The 12,422-nt window shown below is 37.0% G+C and overlaps 1 protein-coding gene across 4 annotated transcripts in view; it reads left to right on the top strand.

Moving 5' to 3' along the window:
* STARD13 (StAR related lipid transfer domain containing 13) overlaps positions 1–12,422 on the top strand; it is a 537,950-nt gene that overhangs the window by 222,964 nt on the left and 302,564 nt on the right. The window lies entirely within an intron of this gene.

Raw genomic sequence — 12,422 nt, 5'->3', positions numbered from 1 at the left:
TGCAAGGAGTCTCTTACACTGGACCACCAGGCAAAGTGACTGGCTGGAACTTTGTAATGAAAATGTCTTTAGTGAGACAGTGGGGCCCAGCAACTGTGCCACTAAAACCAACAGACTTTATCGCTGCTATTTTGCGAAATACTAGTAGCATCAAGTATACATAATTTTGTCCATATTCACTTCTTTATTTGAGACTTTGACAGTACTGAACCCTCAGCCACCTCAGTGGAGTGTAAGCAAAGCCCTCTTTCAAGTTCATGTGAATGTGTCCCAATAGTAAATTGTGCCATAAGTAGAAAGCTCTGTGCTTCACCTCTCGTGTTGAAATTCCAACCCGAATTCAAGGAGTTGATACTACGTTCACGTCAGCAAAGAAAGTGCTTCACTCCAGAAATGTCCAAGTGAGAAATTTACACAAATGAACATCATGTGAAAGTTTTAGACAAAGTGTTTCGCCTGGATATTTGATAACTAGAATATGTTAGATCTGTTTTCTTTTTATCATAAGCATATCCAACTTAGGATAATTTCCATCATGTAAAAGCTATAGTCAAGGGAGCAAATAGAAAAACAACACGGTCAACTCCCAGAAAGAAATGACATGTAGCTTTCTAACAAATCTCCAATGAGGAAGTTCAGCTTTAGTGGCTCTCATGTGGTGAAAAGTACCAGTGTGGATGTGGAGTTTATCTACGATTCAGGTATCACACAGTGGGGGTTCCATCTACCAGAGACTACATTTTTAGCTGCTTATCAATTCTGCCAGCTGGTGTCATTTTTGACAGAAAAAAAAAAATTGAATAGGCAAGCAGGCCATCAGAAACTAGAAAAGAGTCAAATCACTTCTCACATAAATATTTATGGAAAACACTCTGGGAGTAGGAAATATTGGTGAAGGATGTCTGAGAACAATTTTTCTGCACATGTAAATCAGAGGAGAATTTTTGAAGCCTAATTCAAATTTCCCTGAGAATGTAACATAGTCCATAAGTTTGGGGTGTTTCAATGATAAGTTGTCCTCTTTTTTTTTTCCAATCTCATCTTTCAAATTAAATTATTTTCACAATTAAAATTTTTAATGATCCTTCCTTCTTGACATTTGTAAAATATGGAATGGGCTCCCCTTGCTTCTAATTTTGCTTTCTATAATGGCTTCTTGGTTGGAGTATCTAGGAGCTTCTCTCTGTATGTTTTACCAAAGATGTAATAGGGCAGCCAGATGGAAGATATATTGGTGGCTGCTTAATATATACAGATGTAAGGTGTAATATGACATAGGAGGAGGATGTGGCTGTGAGCCAGCCTCACTGTTTGCCCTTGTAAGGTGACTTCTGATGATTCTTTCTTGTGTGTTAAAATGGCCTGATCCATGCTTTCCTGTGGTTTTAGTCACTGGTAAGGGATAAATGTGGAGCCCAATGGAATAGCAATCTTGAGCAGAAAAGCTGAGGTATGATGATGTGGCCTAAAGTCCAGTCATTGTTACTGCTTTCACTAGTAGATTGAGAGAGTGTCACAAGATAACCATACTCTTTTTTAAAACAGTTTAAACTGTCCACTAGGACCAAGAGATCTCAGCCTAGTGAAGAAAAAAACATTTACTATGGTAGCAGTGCAGTAAATTCTCTGAGTTCATGCCTATCATCCTTTGGTCCTTGTTGGATAAAAAGTCAAAATAGAAATACATAGTACATATTATGGAATGGATTCTGTAATGGAATGAAAATTTATTTTTTAAAAGTGAATATAAATGTTCATAAATAGGGGCGCCTGGGTGACTCAGTCGGTTGAGCGTCTGACTTAGGCCCAGGTCATGATCTCGGAGTTCGTGAGTTCAAGCCCCGTGTCGGGCTCCGTGCTGACAGCTCAGAGCCTGGAGCCTGCTTCAGATTCTGCATCCCCCTCTCTCTCCGCCCCACCCCTGCTTGTGTTCTGTCTCTCTCTGTCTTTCAAAAATGAATAAACATTAAAAAAATAAAAAAATAAAAAAGTTCATATATATGTACATGTATTTATCATATATATATATATATATATATATATATATACTTTAAAAATTAACTCATACAGCTATGGTTGACTTAATCTGTCTTTAAATTTAGTTTCTCATTGTATCTATTTTTCATTTCTTTAAATTTGTAAATAGGATAGCAAAGCCAAATTCCAGCGTTCCTCACTATCAAAAATATTTGATTCTTGCACTGGTATGCTATTCTTAGCGTATATTGTACATATTTTGCTTTGAGATTATAATATATTTCTCTTCCATGTAGAGAACAGTTTTAAAGCCTAAGGGAAAGAGGATCACTTCTGAAAAAAAACTTGCTTTTTTTTTCTTCATAATTTCACTAGGGCAACAGGGATAACTCCTCTAAGAACAGTTTCAAAAGAAGTTTTGTGGCCATAACTATTCATCCTTTCTGCAAGTACTTTCTGCCTCCTCAGCTTCATTGTGTTATGGCGTTTTGTTAGGCCTATTATCAAGGTTATGAAGGATCTGTCACAAACAGAATTCCACAGGCATTGAAGATACAGAGTATGCACAGAGTCAGAAGTATGGCCAAACCCAATGATTGCAAGCAAAAATGAATACTATGGAATGTGCGTATTTTTCTATTTCACTGGAATTAATTGTAATGATGAATGCCTGAGCTTGAGAGAGTCTTGGTATCCCTCACCAATCCGAATTAGAAACTGTAACTTCATTGTAATTCATCAAGTGTATGTTGAGCAACTATGTCTCTGGCACTATGCAAGGTATTAGCAACACAAAGATAAATAAGATAAAATTATTCCTCCTTCAAGAAACTTACCTACCTTAATCCTCTGTCTAAATATTTCTTCAGTGAAACCAGTGCTTTTCAGTATATTTATAATAATTTAATAAGTTTTACAATTGTGATTCCCTTTATCTGTATAAAGACGAACACTTATCATTTTGTTGCAGTATGCCCACATGAGGCAAAAGGAGAGCACGCGTACGCTGAAAGGAACCTTAGTTTTATTTTATTTTAGTGTGAATCTCTATCCTGAATTGCAAGTGCCACATAAGCAATATAAATCTAGCTACATAATCTTTCCCTCTATATTTGAGCAATGCCAGTTTATTCTGAACACTTAGTTACAGGCTTTGCAAGCTGCTAACTTAAATATAGGGGGGGAAGAGAGTGATTTTTATCTGCCATTCCTACATCTTGCAGCTGGCATTCAAAGTCTCCGCTGCAATACTTCCCAAATATTTACCAAAAATCTCCAAATAACAGGGAGATTGCTAAACCAGCAAATATGAAATTTGTTTTATGTGAAGAAGTCATGTGACTTTTGCATTGCTGTTCCCTCTGCTTCAAATGCTCATCCCTAAGTCTTCCCATGTCTGTCTCCTCATTATTCAACTTAATGCCACTGCTTTTAAAAGACTTCTCTGTCCACTCTGTCTAAAGAGGTTGGCCCCTCCTTCCACTAGTTTCTATCTCTGTAATTTCTTTGTTTCCTTCACAGTACTTGTCAAAAATTGTAACTTCCTTCCTTCCTCCCTCCTCCCTCCCTTCCTTCCTTCCTTCCCACTGGACTAGAGGATTCATATCTTATTATTTTATCCCTTGTACCCAGCAGACTTATGTTCCATAGCAGGTGCTTCAAAAACATCTGTTGAGTAAATGCATCCATGAATAAATGTTTTATATTAATATAATTATGTGTCATCCAGAAAAGCATATGCAACAGGATGACCATCATGTTTATCCAGTGGCTTTGTGGCCCTCTTGACACATTGCTGAGGACCCAGTCTGAAGAGGACAAGTCTGGGATATTAGAGGAAGATAGAGGATCAGTATTTATTGAGTGCCTTTTATGTGCCAGGCAAGCATCATGATACATTGTGTGAATATTTGTTCATTCAATCCTCAAAAAACCTGTATAACATAGGAGGTATTGTCCTTGCTTTATACATATAAAACAGTAAGGGTCAAGGAGATTGAATTGCTCAATGAGTGTCTACATTAGAATTTTAACAGGGTTCTGTTTGCTTTTCAAGACCATATACTTTTGGGGCGCCTGGGTGGCTCAGCTGGTTAAGCATCTGACTTCCGCCTAGCGTGTCATCTCGCCATTCCCAAGACTAAGCCCCCCGTCGGGCTCTGTGCTACAGCTCAGAGTCTGAAGCCTTCTTCTGCCCCTCTGCCCCTCCCCCGCTTGCACTCTGTCTCTCTCTATCTCAAAATTCAATAAACATTAAAAAAAAAAAAAGACCATATCCTTTTCACTAAACAAATACTTTCCCAGGAGTATAGTGCATGAGGGGATGGTGGGGGGGGGGGGGTGGTTTTGCTAGTTGCCACAGCTTGTCTCCTCATAAACTTCAACCACTGGGTTTTATGTATATAGAAGTCTATTGAGTGGGTATTATAACTCATTACATAATGGACACAAAAAAGAAAAAGACAGTGTCTTTCCTCAAATGGCTCAGGGTTAGTGGAGAAGAGAATAAATAAATAGATTACATAGAGCGAAATTATATAGATATTTTCTATTACATTTATATTTCTACTGTTATTTAGAATGTAAATATACCAGGGACACAAGCAGGATCCTTAAAATCAGGGAAACAGTCATTATTTTTGCAAATATGATTAATGAACCTTTATTTAAATATCCTCTAATAAGTAGCAATTTTTTAAATAAAAGAATGAGTTCTAAACACAAAACCAAAGCCAAGCAAGAGGTTTGGTCTTCCTGTTGCTGTTGTTGCTTCTAAAGTGCCTTTGGAAGAAACCAGACCTGAGCAAACCCTAAATGATAAAAGACAAATCAGTACCTGGTTTCTTCCTTTTGTGGTCTTCTGGGAAATGAGGCAGGCTCTCCTAGAGGATGACACACCTTGCAAAGATGAGATCATGACCAGAAAGCAGAAAAACAGAAAGCTATTACAAGACTTGGTAGCTCATTTATTGTCAACAGGGAAAGAAGATTATCTTGTTACAAGAATCCTTCTTTGATATAATCAATAATTTCTTCAGTCAGAAACACAGAAGCATCAATTCACTTTGTTGTTCAATACCATTTATTGAAAATAATATACTTTAGCTGAAAAACATCCTTCTAGCCTTACATCCTATTTGTTTCATGATCTGAAAGGAAAAGATTAAAAAATCTCTATTCAATAACATGATTTTGCCTTATGTGCTGTCTAAAAAACAGGACTTTCTACTTTTATGTGCAGCATATTGATTCCTTAAATAATGAAAATAAAATATGACTTCATTTTCAGGTTCTACAATATACCCACAACTTGTAAATAGATTTGTGATTAGTCAATGTTTATTTTTATTATTCTTGAAACCGCAATTTCTGTAAAAAGTGTGCTAAAGAAAATACTAGAGTTAAAAGGCAGCCATAATTTTGCTTCTGAAATTGATTTTTATAAGTATGTTATGCCCAAATATATAATCTTGAATGTATCATTCATGTACCATTATTTTCATTGCAATTTTAATATAAATAAATATAGTCCTATGGAAAAATTTAAATCATATTGACTGCAGCATTACAACAGATGAATAACTTTGATATATGTTTATTTCTAGCAACTAATTCAGTCTTTGGAAATACTGGAAGGTATTTCTTATAGGTACAAGTTGTTTTGTGAAGCTGCTCCTTCCTCTAGGGAGCCCTGCAATTATCCTGTTGAAAATTATCCTTTTATGAAGCATTGTCCTAACCCAAAGAGCTAAGCATATGCTTAAAAAAAGGAATATTTTGCCCCATACAGTTTTTTACAGATATTTTTATTGAATGCTATTCAATTAAGTCTTACTAATTTATATTTATGCTTTTTGTTAACATATTCCTCTAAGAAAGGAATAAAGATTCTAAAATCACATTAGAATATGGGCACCGTTACCAGAAGCTAGCAAGTGATCGTGGTTCCTCTTTTTTCATCTGTCAGCACCAGAACCTTGTAACCTAGAACCTTCCAACACTGGAAACATGGCACTACCTACCCTACTCCTTTACTTTGCAGAGCCGTAACTGCCCTGCCCTCCTAACCCCGTCACTAGGCGTACCCTGCTCTTTCACACTTAGGAGAAAGGAAAACAAGATACTCCCTGACTTCTCTATCTGGCAAATTCCTCCTCACATTCAAGAGGCAGATCAGAGGCTAATCCATCTGTTGAATTTTTCCTTAATCCCGCAAGCAGAGTTAACCAGTTACAGACACTACCATGCTGTCTGTTAAGGCTCCTATAAAATTTGTAACTTCAGGGCACCTAGGTAGCTTAGTGGGTTAAACATCCGACTCTTGATTTCGGCTCAGGTCATGATCTCATGGTTCGTGAGTCTCATGGATCATGAGTTCAAGCCTGCATTGGGCTCTGTGCTGACAGTGCAGAGTCTACTTGAGATTCTCTCCCTCTCTTGCTGCCCCTCCCCTTGACTCAAAATAAATAAATAAAAAAGCCTTAAAAAAATGCTTGTAACTTCTACTGTAAGCTGCTTGAGAGCAAGTACCAGAACTTACTACTCTTTGTATCCCTGGTACCTGCACACAGTAGATTCTTGATAAATTTTTGTCAGGTGAATAAATGAATGAAATAATTATTCATTTTATATTTGTAACAACCCCTGAGGCAAGCATATAGAATTATCTTGGTTTTACCAAATAGCTATTAAATGATTAATAGGTATTAAATGATTCATCAAATTTATGCAGCTCTTAACTGGTAGGGAAAACTAAAATTGAAACTTTAGTCAAATAATTTTTCCAGCACACTAAATATTGAGTTTCATTTGTTTGTTGTTTTGCTTTTGCTCTCGACAAAATTTTTCCATGATTCAATTTTAAGGTTGGTTATTTGAAAACACATGTGGCTCATAACAGTGCTAACAGAACCATAATGCAAACCACAAATGTGAGCCAAATATGTCATTTAAAATCTATTAATCTCATTAAAAAAACTGGTGAAATTAATTTTAATAACATTTTATTTAGCCCATATCTCCAAAATATTATTTCAACATATAATAAAAATTTTTTTAAGTTTATTTTTGAGAGAGAGAGAAGAGAGCAAGTGTGAGTGGGAGGGGCAGAGGAGAGAGGGGGAGAAAGAGAATCCCAAGCCAGGCTCCGTGCTGTCAGCTCAGAGCCCAATGCAGGGCTTAAACCCATGAACCATGAGATCATGGCCTGAGCCAAAATCAAGAGTCAGATGCTTAACTGACTGAGCCACCCAGTCACCCCAACATATAATAAAAATTAAAACTATTAGATATTTCACACTTTTATATTAAGTACTTATAACCTGGAGAGTATTTAATACTTTATAGCACATCTCAGTTCAGACTAGTCACGTTTCTAATGCTCAATAGCCACCTGGGTTGGTGTAATTCTACCATGTTGGACAGCGCAAGTTATAACATCTTTTTATAAGTCAGTCTGCAATTTGTTATTTGATGTGGTCCCGTGGAGACCAGTATTGTGTGAATCAGTTCCAAACGGTGAGAAAGGGGAGATCATCATGGCATGGTTAGTGAAAATCTGTAAGCCACTAGTGTGAATTATAGTGTCTTTTCCTCCATCATTTTGATTTGAAATACTTGTAGGAATTATTGATTTCCTTAATGGATTCATTCAGAGCACTCTTACCTTACTCTGCAATTCAAAATAATATTTTTAGGTTTCACGTTTCTTAATGCAAAACTAAACAACATTGTTCTTTTTGGAGACAGAACACCTGGGTGTTGGAAGCAGAGAGGACTAAGTGTGAGTCTGGGCCTGTCACCTCCTCATCTCCTCATCAAGGGCAAGTTACTGAACTGTTTAAGCTTCATTTTCCTCCTCTGTGATCATAAATAACAACATACCTATTAGGCACAATTATTATGGGGGTTGTATGAGATAATAGATGGAAAGTTCTGAGTATGATGCCTGCTTGTGGTTGATGCATGGTGGCTATCACTGGCATTATTATTAATAATAATTAGCTCTATACAAAGTTCTCATAATCCATTCCAACTACAACATATTTACTGAGTACCCAAATGATGAATGATACAGCATTTTAATGGTCAACACAAGTTCATAAACTGTGAATGGAGTGAGCAGCAAGGTTCTCTGACTTTTGAGATATCAAAGCTCATTCTTTATGCAGTATCTTGGTTAAGTCACATTCTGTTTTCTTGGATATAAAATGTGAAAAGTGTTTTGTTACAATAATAGGATTACGGTGCCACTTAATATAACAGTATTTCATAAAAAGTTTTATAACAAGTACACTCTATTTACTATTCTGAAAGGTAATTTATAGTTAACAGATGCCTGTAATTTCAAAAACTGATATAATGCCTTAAGTGTAATAAGTGAAATAAAAATGAAAGCAATTTTTAGTTAAGTGATTATATATTTAATATGTAATGTTCAGGTTGGCTACATGAGAAGGTATAATGAAATAGTCCAATGCTTATTATGAATAGTTTTATATTTAAAAGAAGTAAGAATATGAGAAGCCATTTGGTAGAAGACTTCTAGGAAAACAGTTATTTTACCAGCAAAGTGAATTTATTGGGGAATAGGAGAGGAATTGCAGTTTGGGACATGCAAGTTATAGTGAGCCATAGGCCACTCCAAAGAGACAAAGGGGAGGTCAGCTTTTATTACGTTTTAGGAGGCAATTTGGGAGGGTTGTTTTAAACAAAAGTTCTTCGGAGAAGAACAAGAGTTCCAGGTCGCGGCAGTTTCTTAGTGGCTGCAAGTGGTTAGTGTGTGGTTGCTGGAACAGGGAGGGATCTGCCTTCTTTTTCTTAAAACCAGAGGATGAAATTCCTATGTGGCAAGTGTTGTCCCTTGTCATAATAATTTCTGTTTTTCTACATTCTGCTGGTTATGGAGGCTGCAATGAGTGGTACATGCGGGAGCGCTTTTCTTTCAGGGCTTCTTAACTCCGTTTTCAGTGAGGTCTCCTTTATTCATTTGCACAGAATAAAGTATCACCAAAAACCTATCTCCTTTCTTGAAATTCCGCCACATATCAGTGCATACAGTCAGGCTCATCTTTCAAAAGACACTAGAGATAATTTCCTTCAATGAGCAACAGAATATTAAGGAGGGATTAGAAGAAGTAGCTCTAGTACAAGAAGCTAGACTAAAATTGTGTTAAGTGATGTATGAAAACAGTGTTGAAAAACCTAGGTACCTAAAAAATAAATCATTTGAACAGAGATGGTCATATTTAGCATTTTAAAATAAGGACAAAATAAGACTCAGTATCAGTCTTCCCACAATGTATACAGTGGTTCAATTGCTGCATAATTCAGTACGTATTAAAATCATACTTGTTTGTAGCTAAAATGGAATTAGGGTTTAGTTTCAGAGAAGGTCAGATAACTTAGGTGGCAGGAGATTTGGAAATCATGTTGAATGTAGGGCAACTCTTCACTCTGCAGTCCTGTCCTGTGGTTTTCAAGATAGTCACTAAATTCTAGCAGTTCCCCATCATTGAAATAAACAAAAATGCACTCCCTTCATTTTTTCCCCAAGGGCACACATTCTAGTAGGTGTAGGATCTCCATTGAGAAGCACTGGCTTAGAGAGGAAGAGCAGCCTCGCATTTGGGACTTTCCACGCAGGTGCACGGCATGTCTTGAGGTTCGGGTACCACCTGGAATAAGACTGGGTGCACATTTGCTACCCGTTGCTTCAGCTGCATGGTGCCAACCTTGGCGTGCCAGTTCTGACAGTTCCTAGACATGTCAAATGCTTGCTGGACACTGCTTGTTGATGACTTAGATGAATCTTTTTCCAAGTAGGAGGCATAAGCAAGGTTTCATGTTGCCTACAGTACAGTCAAAAAACCAGGCCAGAAAACAAAAAACAAAGCAAAAAGCCCCACAGAAAACAAAAACCCCCAAATCCATCATAGAATAAACAAGTATACAATGCATATCAGCTACTCCATTTGAATAATTGCATACATGTGGTTTTCCTTTTCACTGAGCTCTTATATAAGGTGAGACTGCAGTTTTCGTTCATCTCTTGAGGGTTTTAATGAGATTTAAAGGCTTCCATGATCTATTCTTAGCTCTAAAACTCCTATCAAAATCAGTCTGTCATCATTTAATAACAATCAGATCAAATTAACAAATTCTTAGACTCTCAGAGGATTTTAACTTATCATTAAAAGTCATCTTTCAATTGTAGAAGCAAACCAGTTTCTCCCGGAAAATTCACTAAAGGCAAGCTTGTCAAACTGTGTCTATTTTGAATAACATGGCAAGATTCCTGAAAGGTACAACTGAGCTATATAATAACATGCAAGACAAACTTGGATTTTTACACATAAAAATATATCCTCATTCCTACTGCATATGGCCTTTTTTGATAAGGAATCCTATGTTCCCTATTACCCACAGGATGAAATCCAGAAACCTTGTCTGGCCCTCAAATTCCTAAGCAGGCTACCTGCCCTTTTCCCCCCACCCTCTCCCACACTGCTAGACAGACCTCACTTCACTCACTCCGTCTGATGGCCTACGCTTCCCTCCTCACAGTCTCACTCAGGCCCGATGCAGGAGACTTCGGACCTGTAGTTGAAGCCCTATTTGGTCCCTTAATCACTTCACATTCAGAATCATTTTTCCCCATAAGTAAGTACAATGCAGGAGGAATGAGCTGCAGCAATGTACAAAGAAGGCTTACTGAAGACCCTGGCACAGATTAGATGCTGAAAGTGTTAGTGCCTTTTAAGGTCTTTATCTCATGATCTAAAAAAACACTATCTTTGAAACCGGCCCAAATTCTGCCTCTGTGAAAATTTCCCTTGAGATCTCAGCTGGAATTAATCATTCATTTACAGATGAAGAAATTTTGTTACAGAGAGATAAAGAAACTTGCTCAGAGTTTTGTAACTGGTAAGTGGTAGAGATTCCATCCTAGGTTGTCTGGCTCTAGAGTCTGTATGTTTTTATTTTGTTTTTTAGTATAGCCTAGATTTTTCAAAATAGCTTTATTGAACTATGATTTATGTGCCACACAATTCACCATTTAAAGTGCACAGTTCAACGGTTTTTAGTATATTCACGGAGTTGTGCAACCATTCACCAAAGTACATTTGAGACCATTTTCCTCACCCCAGAAAGAAACCCCACACCTGTTAGCAGTCACTCCCCATTTCCCCCTGTATCCCCTGGCTACCACTAATTTACTTTCTGTCTCTGGATTTGCCTATTCTGGATACTTCACATAAATGGGATCATATGCTATGTGATCTTTTGTGACTTGTCAGTCTCACCATAATGCTTTCAGGGTTCATCCATGCTATGGCAAGTATCAGTATTTCATTTCTATTTATTTCTGAGTATTCCATTGTATGGATATATGGCATGTAGCTTATCTATTCATGAGTTTATGAACTTTTGGATTCTTCCCACTTGTTGACTGTTATGACTAATGTCATCGGGAATATTCATTTACGCATTTTAGTGTGAACACATGTTTTTATTTCTTAAGTACATATTTGGGATTGCGGGGTCATACAGTAACTCTGTGTTAAACTTCTTGAAGAACTGCCAAACTATTTTCCAAAGTAGATACACCAGTTTAAATTTCCATCAATAATGTATGAGGGTTCCAATTTCTCCACATCCTTGCCAATACTTATTATTGTCTGTCATCTTAGTGAGTATGAGCAGTGGTACGTATCTCATCATGGTTTTGATGTGCATTTCTAACTACTAATGATGCTGGACTTTTTCCACATGCTTATTGGCCTTGTGTATATCTTCCTGGAAGAAATGTCTGTTAAGTCTTTTTGTGAAGATATTTTTAAAGCCCATTTTTAAATTGTTTTTTTTTTTTAAGTGTTGAATGGTAGGAGTTTTAAAATACTCCCATTCTGGGTTGTCTTTTCACTTTCCTGATGATGTCCTTTGGAGTAAAAACTCCTGAAAATTTGATAAATTCAAATGTATCTATTTTTTCCTTCTGTTGCTTATGTTTTTTCGTGTTGCGTCTAAGTAGTCTTTGCCTACTCCAATCCAAGTTCATGAGGATTTACTCCCATGTTTCCTTCTAAAAGTCTTACAGTGTTAGCACTTACATTTATGTCTGTGATCACTTAGAATTAATTTTTATGTATGGTCTAAGGAAGGAGTCTGACTCTGTTCTTTTGCATGTGGATGTCCACTTGTTCCAGCATTATTTGCTGAAAAGAGTATCCTTTCCTGCCCTGAATTGATACCCTTGTTGAAGAAGAGCCTGTGTACTTAATTTTAATAGTGTGCCGCTTCCATCATTTCCAAAGCTTGCCAGTCAGATCCATTCATCCTTACAAATGACATTTTCTTTCTCAGTCACATCATGCTCTTCATACTTCCTTGCTTCCCCACATTCTTACAGCCTGTCTGGAATATAGTTCCTGATCTTGTCTGAC

Source organism: Acinonyx jubatus, chromosome A1 (assembly GCF_027475565.1).
Source record: "Acinonyx jubatus isolate Ajub_Pintada_27869175 chromosome A1, VMU_Ajub_asm_v1.0, whole genome shotgun sequence".
NCBI lineage: Eukaryota > Metazoa > Chordata > Mammalia > Carnivora > Felidae > Acinonyx > Acinonyx jubatus.
The sequence above is the reverse complement of the archived record's forward strand: the minus strand, read 5'-3'. Positions and strand labels throughout refer to the sequence as shown.